Source organism: Miscanthus floridulus, chromosome 1, assembly GCF_019320115.1.
Source record: "Miscanthus floridulus cultivar M001 chromosome 1, ASM1932011v1, whole genome shotgun sequence".
NCBI classification, from domain to species: domain Eukaryota; kingdom Viridiplantae; phylum Streptophyta; class Magnoliopsida; order Poales; family Poaceae; genus Miscanthus; species Miscanthus floridulus.
In genome coordinates this window covers 50,073,613-50,087,078 of record NC_089580.1, presented here as the reverse complement: position 1 = coordinate 50,087,078, position 13,466 = coordinate 50,073,613, and the positions used below count along the sequence as shown (strand labels likewise).

Here is a 13,466-nt window from a genome sequence, read left to right as displayed (position 1 = left end):
TAGAAAAAATAAAGGAAATCACATCACCGTCGGTAGCCCAACGGGCGTGTCCACTCCTGACCATGGCTCTTGTAGGACTGGATGAAAATTTTGTAGCTGGCTAGCTTATTTAACTCTGCTCATTAGTGGCTGACAGGCTGAGGTCGACTTAGCTGCGTCGCGAGCTAGACAAGTAGCAGGCCGGCGGGAGCCCTGTACAAAGCCGCCCAGCTCGCGAGTCAGTAGGCACCACCCGACGTCCCAGCACAATAGCAGCGTCCATCCCCAACTCCCGGCCTCGTCTTGCGCGTGCGCCGCCACCCTCTGCGTGAGGTGCTGAGTCTGCTGACTGCTGACGCTCCATGTCCCTCTAGCGCAGATTCCAGGTCCCTCTTGCGCACGAGCGCCGGCGGTCGTCGGTCTTTGCATGCACCTCCTATCCTCTCGATTCTCGAAGGCGAAGTCCGGCTCTCTCAGCCACGAGGCACAACCGCGCGAGCAATGGCATGCCGACCGATCTGCATCCGTCCAGGCCTAGTCACCTGCCGCCCCCTCACTATTGGCGGCCTCGTCTACTCGCTCGCAAGTCAGCATAGAGTATCGCAAACTCTATCCATCAGCGCGCCGCTCGCCAGCCGTTCGCTGGGAGGAAGAAGAAAGGGTTAGGATTCTGGAGCCACTCACCGACAGCTGTAGAAGAAAGGGCTAGGAATCCGGAGCCACGACACCTATACTTCCTCCAACGAAGGTATACATGAGAACCATTCTATCTAATGTAGGTGTTCTAATAACCCCCCTAATCCCTAAGTCTAACTAACACATGACAGCACAATGGAGACAACTCAAAATGTCCACATGACCGAATGAATGCAATACAAATGATGCAAGAACAATTACCTCAATTTGACAACCGAGATAATTCTCTCCCCATCCACCGGTTGCTAGCTGCTTTGACAACAAGAAGTTGCATGCTTTCCTGATAGGCAAACTGTTCTGGTATGTTCTTCCTGCAGCAGCTAGTCCTTTTATAGCAAAGAATGTTGCATAAGTGAAACACACAGCCCAAGAGCCATACCTGTTTAATTAGTTTTCTGTTATTAGCAGTCATAATATAATTCAGATATAATCCACGACTCTTAGCAATTCATTTTTACATACCAGGACCCATCCTTTCGTTGTACTTTCTCAATGAACGATGCACCACTTTTGATAATTTTGTCTATCTCCTCACGACGATACATTGGACACTTTCTCTAAACAATATTAAAGCTTGTATTAATGATGATGTGCATTCAGGATATCTGCATATTTGGTTGTAGGCCGTTAGTCGTTGTGCAATTTGTAAAGTAAATTAGTGAACATTTTAAACCATCAGACACTCGAATCTCTTACGGATAGTCGACGATGATATTACGAAAACTCTCAGAAGGATTGATAAACTGCATTATGAACGGAGTTAATCAATTCACATAGGCCACTAAGATTTTGATACGGCATTAAAATAAAAGTACTTTAGTATGTCATGTGTGGTATATGTCACGGCCAAGCTAAAAAAACCACATGTTTTTCTAATATATAAGTAATAAATGACAATGACAATGTATGAAATTTCATAAAAGTAAAAGTAGTAGAAAAAATATAAATATAACAAGGGCATGCATGTACATGGTTGGTGGATGCAAGACTACATCCAGGGTTGGATTTTCCAATTTCCATAAACATGTTAGCTTTACATACCATGTGCAAATAGCATCAGGGGATCAATTATTACTCCTAAATACAGCTGGAAGCTATTCCTACTACTTTGCTAAAGAGCGAAAGGTTAACATTTTGATTTATTCTGTTTTTTCCCGAATCATTTTAACCATGAATGTATCAGTTCATGTAACTGAAGACAAATATGTTTATTTTTTATTAAAACTTCAAATAAGTGAGATCATTAGACATTTCAGTTCCACTATGAGATCAGACCCAATGTAGCATGAGATTTGCCACACACATGGATTCCTACTGTATCATACATGATTCCACTTTTCCTTAGCTTTGATATTCACTAGTGAATAGTGATATCCACTCTTGTTTGTAGACCGTTAAAAGTTGCTACAGTTAAATTCATTTAAGTGACTTATTGTTTAGATCTCCCGATAGATATGCGTTAAATTCATTAAACAAAGTACGACTCCTCCAACATATTGATGATCTTCAACAATAGGGACATTTCCTAGATTCGTAATATCACCAGTAGAATAAATTAGATTGTTTATCTCCACTATTTCGCTCCTAGTTGAGAAGAGCTATTTAGTAAGAAGTTTCTCAATTATTGATAGATGAACTTCTAATTTATACTAGTATATATAGCAGAAGTCTTGGAAAAAGTTTCAAATATAAGAAAAAAACAGAAACATTGTTTTTATAGTGTACATTAATACCATGCAAAAGGTATACTCACCTCCACCCATGGAGTTGTTCGTTTACATTCAGCTGATGACAATGTACCATCTTTGTTCTTCAACAGAGTAAAACAATAGTTGTGTCAGTACTATTGAATTTGAAATGAAGAAAAATAAGTTTTTTCATATAATCATAAAATTGCAAAGTTCATCATACAGATTTAGGTAAGCGGACAACTAACGTGAAATCCAATAACTATACAACCAATATATAAAGCCTTGAATTTTGGATCCAGCATGCTTGATTATTCTATAATTTGAGACAAGAATAGCGAGCAACAAAGTATATATGGCTGTCATACTAGAACTTATATTTTGTGGCCTCCCAATGCAGAATTATTAGCGGTTGTGAAACAAGAACATAGCCTATAGTAACATACTATGTCCAGCAGATTGACCTGAAATCGCTTGCACTGGTACAACCTAGATAAATGAGAAGGGGGCACAAGTGTAATGGATGTGATGTGACTTGAGAGGCATACTTGCCAACAAGTTGCCACAAATTATATGATGGTAATCTTGCTACTGTAGAAATGGAATTTACAACCGGTCCATCACGATTTGTTATGTTCAAACTGATCATGAATCAGTTGTGATGATAACTTTGACACCCGGTTCATGTTATAGACTGATGTGATGCCTCTAGTAACTGTCATGATACAAAGTGAATGTAAATGATGCTCCAGTAACCGAACTTGTTGTGGGAACTATATTTAATGCTTAAAGTGAATTAAGCTCCAATTTTCCAATTACATTAGGTTTGAAAGTTGATTATGTTAAGATCTAGGTCCAGGATAAATTGGATATCTCTAGTTGAATTTTATGTTACCATGGGTATGCATTTTTTGTATTATTTTGAGATCTGGCATCGCACTATACCATTGACATGTTATCTTAATTGTTAACAAAAATGAAACCTGAGTTTTCCTTAGCTACGTTTGATACATAAACAAAAGAGATGGTTGTGGCAAACGCTGGGATGGATAAGAGGCTAATGATAAAGATATTATGGATCCAAATACCCATAATAATAATGATGCAAATACTCGTTCAACACCTCAAACAAGCAATCCCCCCTCCCCCAATGCTGTACCGATCCCTTTGTTACATAGTTAATAGATGTTTAGCCTCTCCTAATTCAGTCCAAAAATGTTACCTGCATCTGAACCCAGTAAGAAATAACCCATTTAAGCCTATCTGATGGCTCCACTAGCTTCATTTCACGAGATATAGACACCCTACATGCAGGCTAGGTGCCTTTAGCACGCGTCTATATATTGTGTCTGAGTTGTATAATGCAAACAGTTCCATTGATTAGGGTTGTTCCATGCAACTGATAGTTAGCCACGAAAAATAGCTAGCTCTAGTAGATTCAAAGACCCCAGCTAATAGCCCAACTAATTGCTTTAAATGAACTACCTAGCAAATAAAGAATCTAGCAATGAGCTAACAATTGGCTATATGTAACACCCTAAAATTTGCATCATTTAAAAATAGGTTAATTTGATTTATTTATGCCACTGGTAGAGAACCGAGCTTTACTCCCGGTGGGGAACCCCCTCTAGTCCCGGTTCCCCACCCGGGAGCAAGCATCCGGGACTAAAGGGGGGGTCCTTTAGTCCCGGGTCAGGAACCGGGACTAAAGGAGGACCTTTAGTCCCGGTGGGTAACACCAACCGGGACTAAAGGTGCCTCCTGACATGCCACGATGGCCGGCACCTTTAGTCCCGGTTGGTAATACGAACCGGGACTAAAGGTTTTTTTCTTTTTTCTTTTCTTTTCATTTTTTTGTTTTCTTTTCAAAATAGGTTTTCGAAGTCGTATTGTACGCTGCTAATTATACATTTATATGCGCATATAGTATGTTTCGGTTCAAGCACAATGAACGTATTAAATCACACAATTCAAGCATAGAAATATATATATATATATATATATATATATATATATATATATATATATATGCATGCATCATATATATATTTACATGCATGCATGCATATGTGTATTTTACATTATATTATTTCATGTGCATATATTACAAAAGATTGCATTATAGTTGTTGTGACATAACAAGTTTCTTCTCATCCTCTAGCTTGGCTTCAATGGCAGTGTTGGGTCGAAGTAGAACTCGCCCTTGGAATCGATGACCTGCTCATTAAAAAATCCGGCTATAGACTCTTGAATTGCTTTGATTTGGTCTTGCCGTATGACCTTTTCCTCCAACCATCGAGTCTACAGGTTTGAATTAAAGGAAAATAAATTAATATATGTACATATATATATATATATAAAGACATAGTAACACAATCAATAATAATAATTAAATGAATATATAGTGTATTTTTAACGTACTTTGAGTCTCTCTGTAGGAGTTCTTTGGGAGAGCACCTTGATAAACTTGCAAACATAGTAACCACAGTAGTTGTTCCCCTGTTCCTGTCTCAGACACCACTTTACGAGAAAAAGATTTGTCATCCAATCTGGTGATCCGGTGAAAGCTATATGTTTAATTAATAAAGATGATGCGATTCAGGGGACTTACTTTCAATGGGATTACATTCAGTGGCGCTTTGCATTTTTCCATGTGTTGCTTCTCAATAAAGGTTTTCCAAACACTGCCCAATAAAAAATTTGCCACGTCATCAGATATAGTTAATCATCATGTTTGTGTGTATATATAGTTGCTAGAGATCCCGAAATTACCTCTGGATAATATCTATCATATCTTGGTAGTCTTGTTGTGGTTTTCTCATCGAGTCATAGATTATCAAGTGACTTTTCACCAGATCGATGTCCATCAATATCCAGTGATTGCTGCATGTGTTTATAGGATATAACGCATAACACTCATTAATTAACTAGAATCAACATATGAGCCATTAAGGCTATGATCGACATGATTAACACTCACTTGAAGTTATAGGGAAAGAGTATATCCTTCTTGTGGCGTTGGTTCACTAAGAAGTTCATGATGTTACTCTCTGACTCAGACTTCCAATTAGTCATTGGAGTAATTGGGTCTTTGAATACTATATGCGGATCAACAAAACCAATTTCATTGCAGCCTTCCTTTCTGAGCTCTGTCATTGTAAATCTGCATATATATAGTACTTGTTAGGATAATTTATATGCATATGCACACATATGATGAGTTTAATAATAGATCGAAAGAATTATTACTTACAGGCAATAGCAGCTAATGATAACTTTGTCCAGAGAGGTAAGGTGGCATAGTTGATGAAATTCTGCAAAGTCAACATACATAACATCATCGCCACGGAACCAATGTTCGTCTCTAATTCTGACACCAACGCAGAAGTCTCCACTGGTAGACGCCTGCATGTACCACTTGTTTAGCAGGTACATTTGCGTCCCCAGATCAGATAAGGCTTGAGGGTTGTATAGACTCTGGCCTAGTACAAATTTTTTCTTCCAAATATCAACCTCCGCCGCACTCTCAATTTTTCCATCACCAAACATCTGGTAAAGGTCGAGACCAGTCTCATCAAGAAATTCACCAAGGTGATCCAAATCGACATCCGGAGGTATGTTTGCCTGATGCATTAATCCTAAATTCGAACCATATTCATTACCAACAACTAGCGGGGGGATTGATTGGTGCGCTTGTTGTCCGAGTTGGGCAACTCCTTTCCCTGCCCGCTTCTTTTTCTGTGCCGCCTCAATTGACTTGGTGAGAGTGCGGTCATAGTCTGATAACGTTGATTTGGACGGCTTACGAGATTCCCGCTGTTGATGCTGGTAAGAAGTCACCTTTTTTCTTAAAATATCCGGAGCTACGAAGAAGTACGGTTTCTCTGGGTTTCTCCTTGCTTCTTGATTCATTTTAAGTTTGTCATAGAATCTAGACATGTCTTTTTTATATGCATCAGTTCCTTCTTCCTTCTCTTCAGATATTATTTTGGGAATAGCCCTTGGTTTCACGGTGGCTTTCTTTGCAGGCGGGGACTGATTCTTCGTTTGAGGGGCTGGCCTCTTGCTAGGCTTCTTGGTAGGCGGGGGCGGGGGAGGCGTTGGAGACCTCCTTGGAGGTGTTGGCAGCGGCGTTGGAGACCTCCTTGGAGGTGTTGGCAGCGGCGTTGGAGACCTCCTTGGAGGTGGCGGCTGTGGCGTTGGAGACCTCCTTGGAGAGGGTGTGGATGCAGCCTCGTCTTCCAACACAATGTCATCATACAGAGCACTATGATGATCTGGCGATTGAACAATTGGATTTAGGTTGGGGGAGGATCTGCTACAAAAAAAGGAATGACATATTATTATGAGCAGATTGTTAATTATTTAAGCCAATACAAATTAATGATGTAGTGTTTTCATCCGCACGTACCTATGGTGAGGTAGTTCAGAAGGAGGTGGAGCCGACATCCCTGGAATGATGATGTAGCGCTTGCGCCATAGAATGAATGTCTTCTCCGCTTCTCCTAGAGTCTTCTCGCCATCACCTCCAGGAATGTCAAGAGGCAAATCACTAAAACCTTTTTCAGCTTTATCTACCGAGATGGTGGCATATCCTTCTTGGATTATATTCCCATGAATCCTTGGTGTCTTGGTTCGGTCGATAGGATTAACAAGACCGATAGCCACCTTGATTGTGGAATTCTCCTTCGGAATGTGTAGCTCACACGTTGTACAAGGTTCAGTGACGTCATCCACAGGGAAGCGCAGTCCTGTGTCCCCTTGATTTGGTATCTCCGTGGAAGCGCAGCTGCTTTTCAACTGAACAGATTGGCTAATGTTGATTCCTGGCTCTGATGCCTGCTTGCTTGCACTCACTGCTATTTGCACTTGCCTTTTGATTTCCTCCTGCATTCTCGCTTCAAGGTTTTTTTCCCGCTCCTGTGCTTCACGCACCGCTTCCTCCAACCTCTGGAGCCGGTGTGCCTCTTCTTCCTTCTTTCTCTGGCGACTTCTGTAGGAAGGTCTGTCCTGAGGGAATCCATGCTCCCACGAGACACTTCCTTTGCCTCTAGTTCGGCCACCATGTTCAATAGTCCCGATGGCATATGTCAGCTCATCCTTCTCTCTGTTGGGCCTGAACTCACCACTAGCAGCAGCTCTCTGAGCATAAAACAATCTTTCTGCTGCTTCTTGCAGTCTTGCGCCATAAACGCACTTCCCTGTCTCCTGGTCTAGTGTTCCCCCATGAGCGAAAAACCAATTCTTTGCACGTTCTCCCCACTCGAGTGATTCTGGTCTGATACCCTTGGCAAGAAGGTCTGCTTCCATTTTGTTCCACTTCTTAATGGCAGTCGGGTAGCCACCTGATCCCAAGGTATGGTGGTATGTCTTCTGTTGGGCATTACGTTGGTTCTTTATCACCCGACTCACACCCTCTTCTGAAGTCTTGTACTGTACAAACTCATCCCAATAGGGCCTCTGCTTTGAGATCGGGCCTGGGACAGTAAAATCTGGTGCTATGTTCTTCTTGACATACGTCGTGTATAGGTGTTTCTTCCAAGTCTGAAACTGGGTGGCCATCTTCTTCATTGCCCAATCCCTAACTCGCTCCTTCAATTCATCACCATCTATTATATCATCATAATCATCTGTTTGGAGCGTGAAATGTACCAAGACATCATTCCAAATTAACGCCTTGTCACGATCGGAGACAAAACTGATATGAGGAGCATTGGTCTTCTTCTTCCATTCACGGGTACTAATCGGGAGCCGGTCCCGTACAAGGTAACCACAGTGGTGCACAAATTTCATTTTATTCGGCCCCCCCGGTTCTCCTGTATCCACATTGAACTCCGAGATGATGAAGCGACCCTCCAATGGCTTTTTGGGACCTCGAACATTTTTACTCTTCGTTGTAGTTGTTGATGTCGATCCAGAGGGCTACAAAACATAAACATTATTTTTAATGTCATGAGCACACATAAGACATATGATAATATATATATATAGCTAATAATAAAAAATATATACTTGGCCAATATGTTGTTGCTCATTTTGTTCAAGAGCTAAGTACTGACTCCCGTCATCTTCATCCTCTTGCACGTTATTTTTAGCACCATCATCGCCGGCAACTTGAGTGCCAGTGTTGATCAAATTCATCATCAACTCCTCCTCATCCATATTTCTCGGGTCGGCCATCTAGCTTCAAAAAACAAAACCAATATATAGTACGTCAAATCTTTGCTTATTACATGCGTAAAATCTACAAACAATATGCATTATTAAATCTTGCCCCTCGATCACGGACGCAATTCGCCACACTAGGACGAACTACGTCGGTACTAGGGCGAATTAGGGCACGAGAAAGGGCGGTGTGACAAGAGTGGCGGTGCTCCACTCCGCCGTATATATGTCTGTACACATGGGTGAACGAGGGCGGCGGTGCTCCGCCGTATACATAGAAACGCATGGACGAAATGCATATGAATACAAATGACGTATATAAGGACGAAACCATGTGATCAACCATGTAGTCATTCATCATATGAGAAAATTCTATGTTAATAATATAAGTATAAGCCATTATGAAATGTAAGTATACGTGTCTTATTGCTCATATAACCATTACTATTTCCGAAATGATAAGAATTTATTTTCTTCTTCTACAGGCGATCTCTGATGCTATGATATAAAGTTTGAAGATAGTCTTCCCGGAAAAAAATATGTAATGCTCATATTACTTTAGCAACATTAATATTTATTATATCTGTATATTCAAAGTTCACAAATGAAGAAACATGTGATATTTTTGATAAACTAAAAAACGCTTAGTTTATAAACTGGGTATCAAAATTGAGTTCCTATTTGACCATTATATATCCTACAACAAATCCTTCAAAAAAAAAGACCCTACATGAATATATTTGGATAAAATTTCGTTAACAAACATTGATCTATGAAGATAGAAAAAATTCTTCTATTGAAACTGCATCTTGAAATAATGGCATATCATATAGTGATGAATATATGGCGGTTGATGGGCTGGATCATTAGCGGATGGTTCGTAGCGTTGTTTCCAAATAATATATAGCGTGTTTATTATACAAGCCATGGATTTACATCGATCTAATTAATTTCTAAAATAATTTCATTGGTGATCCTTAATTATACTTGTCATTTAGAGTTCCAAATATTCAAAACTTGCCTTAAGATATGTTTTTATTTAAAATCATTTAGAGTTCCAAATATTCATTTTTAGTTTCTATAGATTTTGTGATTCAAAATTTGGAATTTTCAATCGACCTCGACCGTTGACATGGCTTACACCAAAGTTGTAGTTTTCGATGTGATCTATAACTCGGCAGTGGAGGGCTCGGACGAATGTACAAAGAGATCGACGAATATATCACCTCGAAGCTCGGCAGTGTACCTACTGGAGGGCCTCGGGCCGGCGCGGTGGGGCAACGCGCGGTGGAGGAGGGCCTCGGGCGCGGAGGAGGGCGCGGTGGAGGGCCACGGGCAAGCGCGGAGGAGGGGCACGGGCGCGCGCGGTGGAGGCCGCACGAGGAAGAAGACGGCGGCGCCGGTGTCACGGAAGGCGAACCGACGCGGCGCGAGGTCGAAGAAGAGGCCGGGCGGCGGTGTTCGACGAGGAAGAAGACGAGCAGATCGATCTGCCAGGCGCTGGAGGTTATATAGCAGAGGAGAATTACTCCCGGTGCCAGCCACCAACCGGGAGTAAAAACCCTTTACTCCCGGTGCGTATTACCAACCAGGAGTAAAGGTTCCTTTACTCCCGGTGCGTGTTACCAACCGGGAGTAAAGGTATACCTTTACTCCCGGTTGGTAACACGCACCGGGAGTAAAGGCTTTTTTTGGCGGGCCACGAAACTGCAGCCCACCTTTACTCCCGGGTGGGCTTCCCACCCGGGAGTAAAGGTGGCCTGCAGTTTCGTTTCCCGCCTGTTTTAAGCAATAGTCTTGTTAAATACAATAGAAATGCAATAGTTTTTATTAAATACATAGTAAATTAAATAAAAGGCATAAAATTATTTTGTTAAAAATATGAATTTTATTTTTGTTTATTGCACATAGGAAAAATCGATAACCTAACTTTTTTTATTTTTTGTTAGAATTATAAAACATAATGTAACTAATATTTATTATTTCGTTAATGCAAAAATGTAGTGTTTAATTAAAATTATTAAAATTATTGGTTTTGGACAGGAAATTTGTTTTCACATCATTTTAACGTTAATATTTTAATTTTTCATCACTCAGTATCCTAATTTACCTTTTTGAGAGAGAAATCCCACCAAATCAAACATTGATTTAATTTGAAATATGACATAATAAACATCTGAATTCACAATTATTACATAATATCTCAAACACACACTATATTAAATCACTATATCATCAAGTGGGCACAGCAGTGAACTTCTTCTTTACGTATGTCCCTTGGTTATGATCGCTTCGTAACCATGGAGTGTCCTCATCATTTACCAAGATGCTAGGGTCTTTGTTCACTTTGAAGGGCGGAATTCGGTCATCCTTTTCATATTCTTCTGACATGTCCGACTTGTCCTCAATTCCCACGATGACTCTTTTCCCTGAAAGAACTATGTGGCGCTTTGGCTCTTTGGTTGAGTCATTATCGTTTTTCCCTCTTTTTGGTTTGGTAGACATATCATTGACATAGAACACCTGATTCACATCCTTGGCAAGGACGAATGGTTCGTCTTTGTACCCAATATTACTAAGGTCTACTGTTGTCATTCCATACTCGTTGTCTACTGTTACTCCGCCTCCGGTCACCTTGACCCATTGGCACTTGAACAATGGGATCTTCAAAGTAGGTGCATATTCTAGTTCCCATATTTCATCTATGCGTCCATAATATGTCTGCTTATTCCCATTCGGGTCTGTGGCATCTATGCGGACACCACTGTTTTGGTTGGTACTCCTTTTATCTTGGGCTACTGTGTAGAATATGTTCCCATTTATCTCGTACCCTTTGTATGTGACGATATGCCATGATGGTTGCATAGCCAATAAATACAGTTGCTCATGGATGCTCTCATCACCTTGACATTTTTTTCGCAACCAACCGCCGAAAGTTTCCATGTGCTTATGCGTAATCCAAGCTTCAGTCTTGCCTGGAAACTCGGATCGTAAGAGATCCTTGTGTGTCTCAATATACGGATCTACCAAAGAGGAGTTCTGTAGAACTGTGTAGTGCGCTTTATTGAAATAATCATCATTCGTACCAATATATGTTTTCCTCCCTAGTGTCCCCTTTCCGCTTAGTCTCCCCTCATGTCTCGATTCAGGAACACCAATCGAGTCAAGGTCGGGAATAAAGTCAACACAGAACTCAATGACCTCTTCTGTTCCATAGCCCTTGGCGATGCTTCCTTCTGGGCGAGCACGGTTGTGAACATATTTCTTTAGGACTCCCATGAATCTCTCTAAGGGGAACATGTTGTGTAGGAACACAGGACCGAGAGTGAAAATCTCCTTGACTAGGTGAACTAGGAGGTGTGTCATAATATCAAAGAAGGAAGGAGGGAACACTAACTCAAAGCTGACGAGACATTGAACCACATCATTCTGTAGTTTAGCTAGATCAGTTGGATCAATTGCCTTCTGAGAAATTGCATTGAGGAATGCACATAGCTTTACGGTGGCTAGACGTACATTTGGAGGTAGAATTCCTCTTAATGCAACTGGAAGTAATTGCGTCATGAGAACGTGACAGTCATGGGACTTTAAGTTACAGAATTTCTTCTCTGTCACATTTATAATACCCTTTATATTCGAGGAGAATCCAGATGGTACCTTGATGTTGTTTAAGCATTCAAACATGATTTCCTTCTCCTCTTTGCTTAGAGTGTAGCTAGCAGGACGTAAGTAATGGCGTCCATCATCTGTCTTCTCTGGATGCAGGTTGTCTCTTTCTCTCAAACAACGCAGGTCCTGTCGTGCTTCAAATGTGTCCTTAGGCTTTCCATACACACCCATAAAGCCTAGCAGGTTCACACAAAGATTCTTCGTCAGGTGCATCACGTCGATCGAGCTACGGACCTCCAGGACTTGCCAATAGGGTAGGTCCCAAAATATGGACTTTTTCTTCCACATGGGTGCGTGACCGTTAGCGTCTTTCGGAATAGGTTGGCTTCCATGTCCTTTTCCAAAGACGACTTTCACATCATTGACCATATCGAGTACATCCTCACCGGTTCGGTTGCGAGGCTTGGTCAGGTGGTCTGCTTTCCCTTTAAAATGCTTACCTTTCTTTCTTACGGGGTGATTTGCAGGAAGAAATCGACGATGGCCAAGGTACACGACCTTTCGACATTTTTTCAAGAATACACCTCTAATATCACCGAAGCAGTGTGTGCATGCATTATATCCCTTGTTTGACTGTCCTGAAAGATTACTTAGAGCAGGCCAATCATTGATTGTTACGAACAACAATGCTCGCAGATCAAAGTGTTCCTGTTTGTACTCATCCCACACACGTACACCTTCTTTATTCCACAAAATGAGAAGTTCATCAATAAGTGGTCTCAGGTACACATCGATGTCATTGCCAGGTTGCTTCGGGCCTTGGATGAGCACAGGCATCATAATGAACTTCCGCTTCATGCATAACCAAGGAGGAATGTTGTAGATACTTAGAGTAACAGGCCAAGTGCTATGACTACTGTTCTGCTCTCCAAAAGGATTGATACCATCTGTACTTAAAGCAAACCTTAAGTTTCTTGCGTCATTTGCAAACTCCGGGAATTCTCTATCGATTGCTCTCCACTGGGACCCATCAGCAGGGTGTCTCAACATATTGTCTACCTTACGGTCTTCTTTGTGCCATCGTAACAATTTTGCATGTTCTTTGTTTCTGAACAGACGTTTCAAGCGTGGTATTATAGGAGCATACCACATAACCTTGGCAGGGATTTTCTTACGTGGACGTTCGCCCTCAACATCACCAGGGTCATCTCGCCTGATCTTATACCGCGACGCATGGCATACCGGGCATGCATCCAATTTCTCGTACTCTTTGCCACGGTATAGGATGCAGTCATTAGGACATGCATGTATCTTCTCTATTTCTAGCCC

The 13,466-nt window shown here is 41.3% G+C and overlaps 1 pseudogene; it reads right to left on the bottom strand.

The window, feature by feature from the left end:
- The window catches only part of LOC136516802 (achilleol B synthase-like), a 39,615-nt pseudogene that overhangs the window by 1,554 nt on the left and 24,595 nt on the right, over nucleotides 1–13,466 (bottom strand).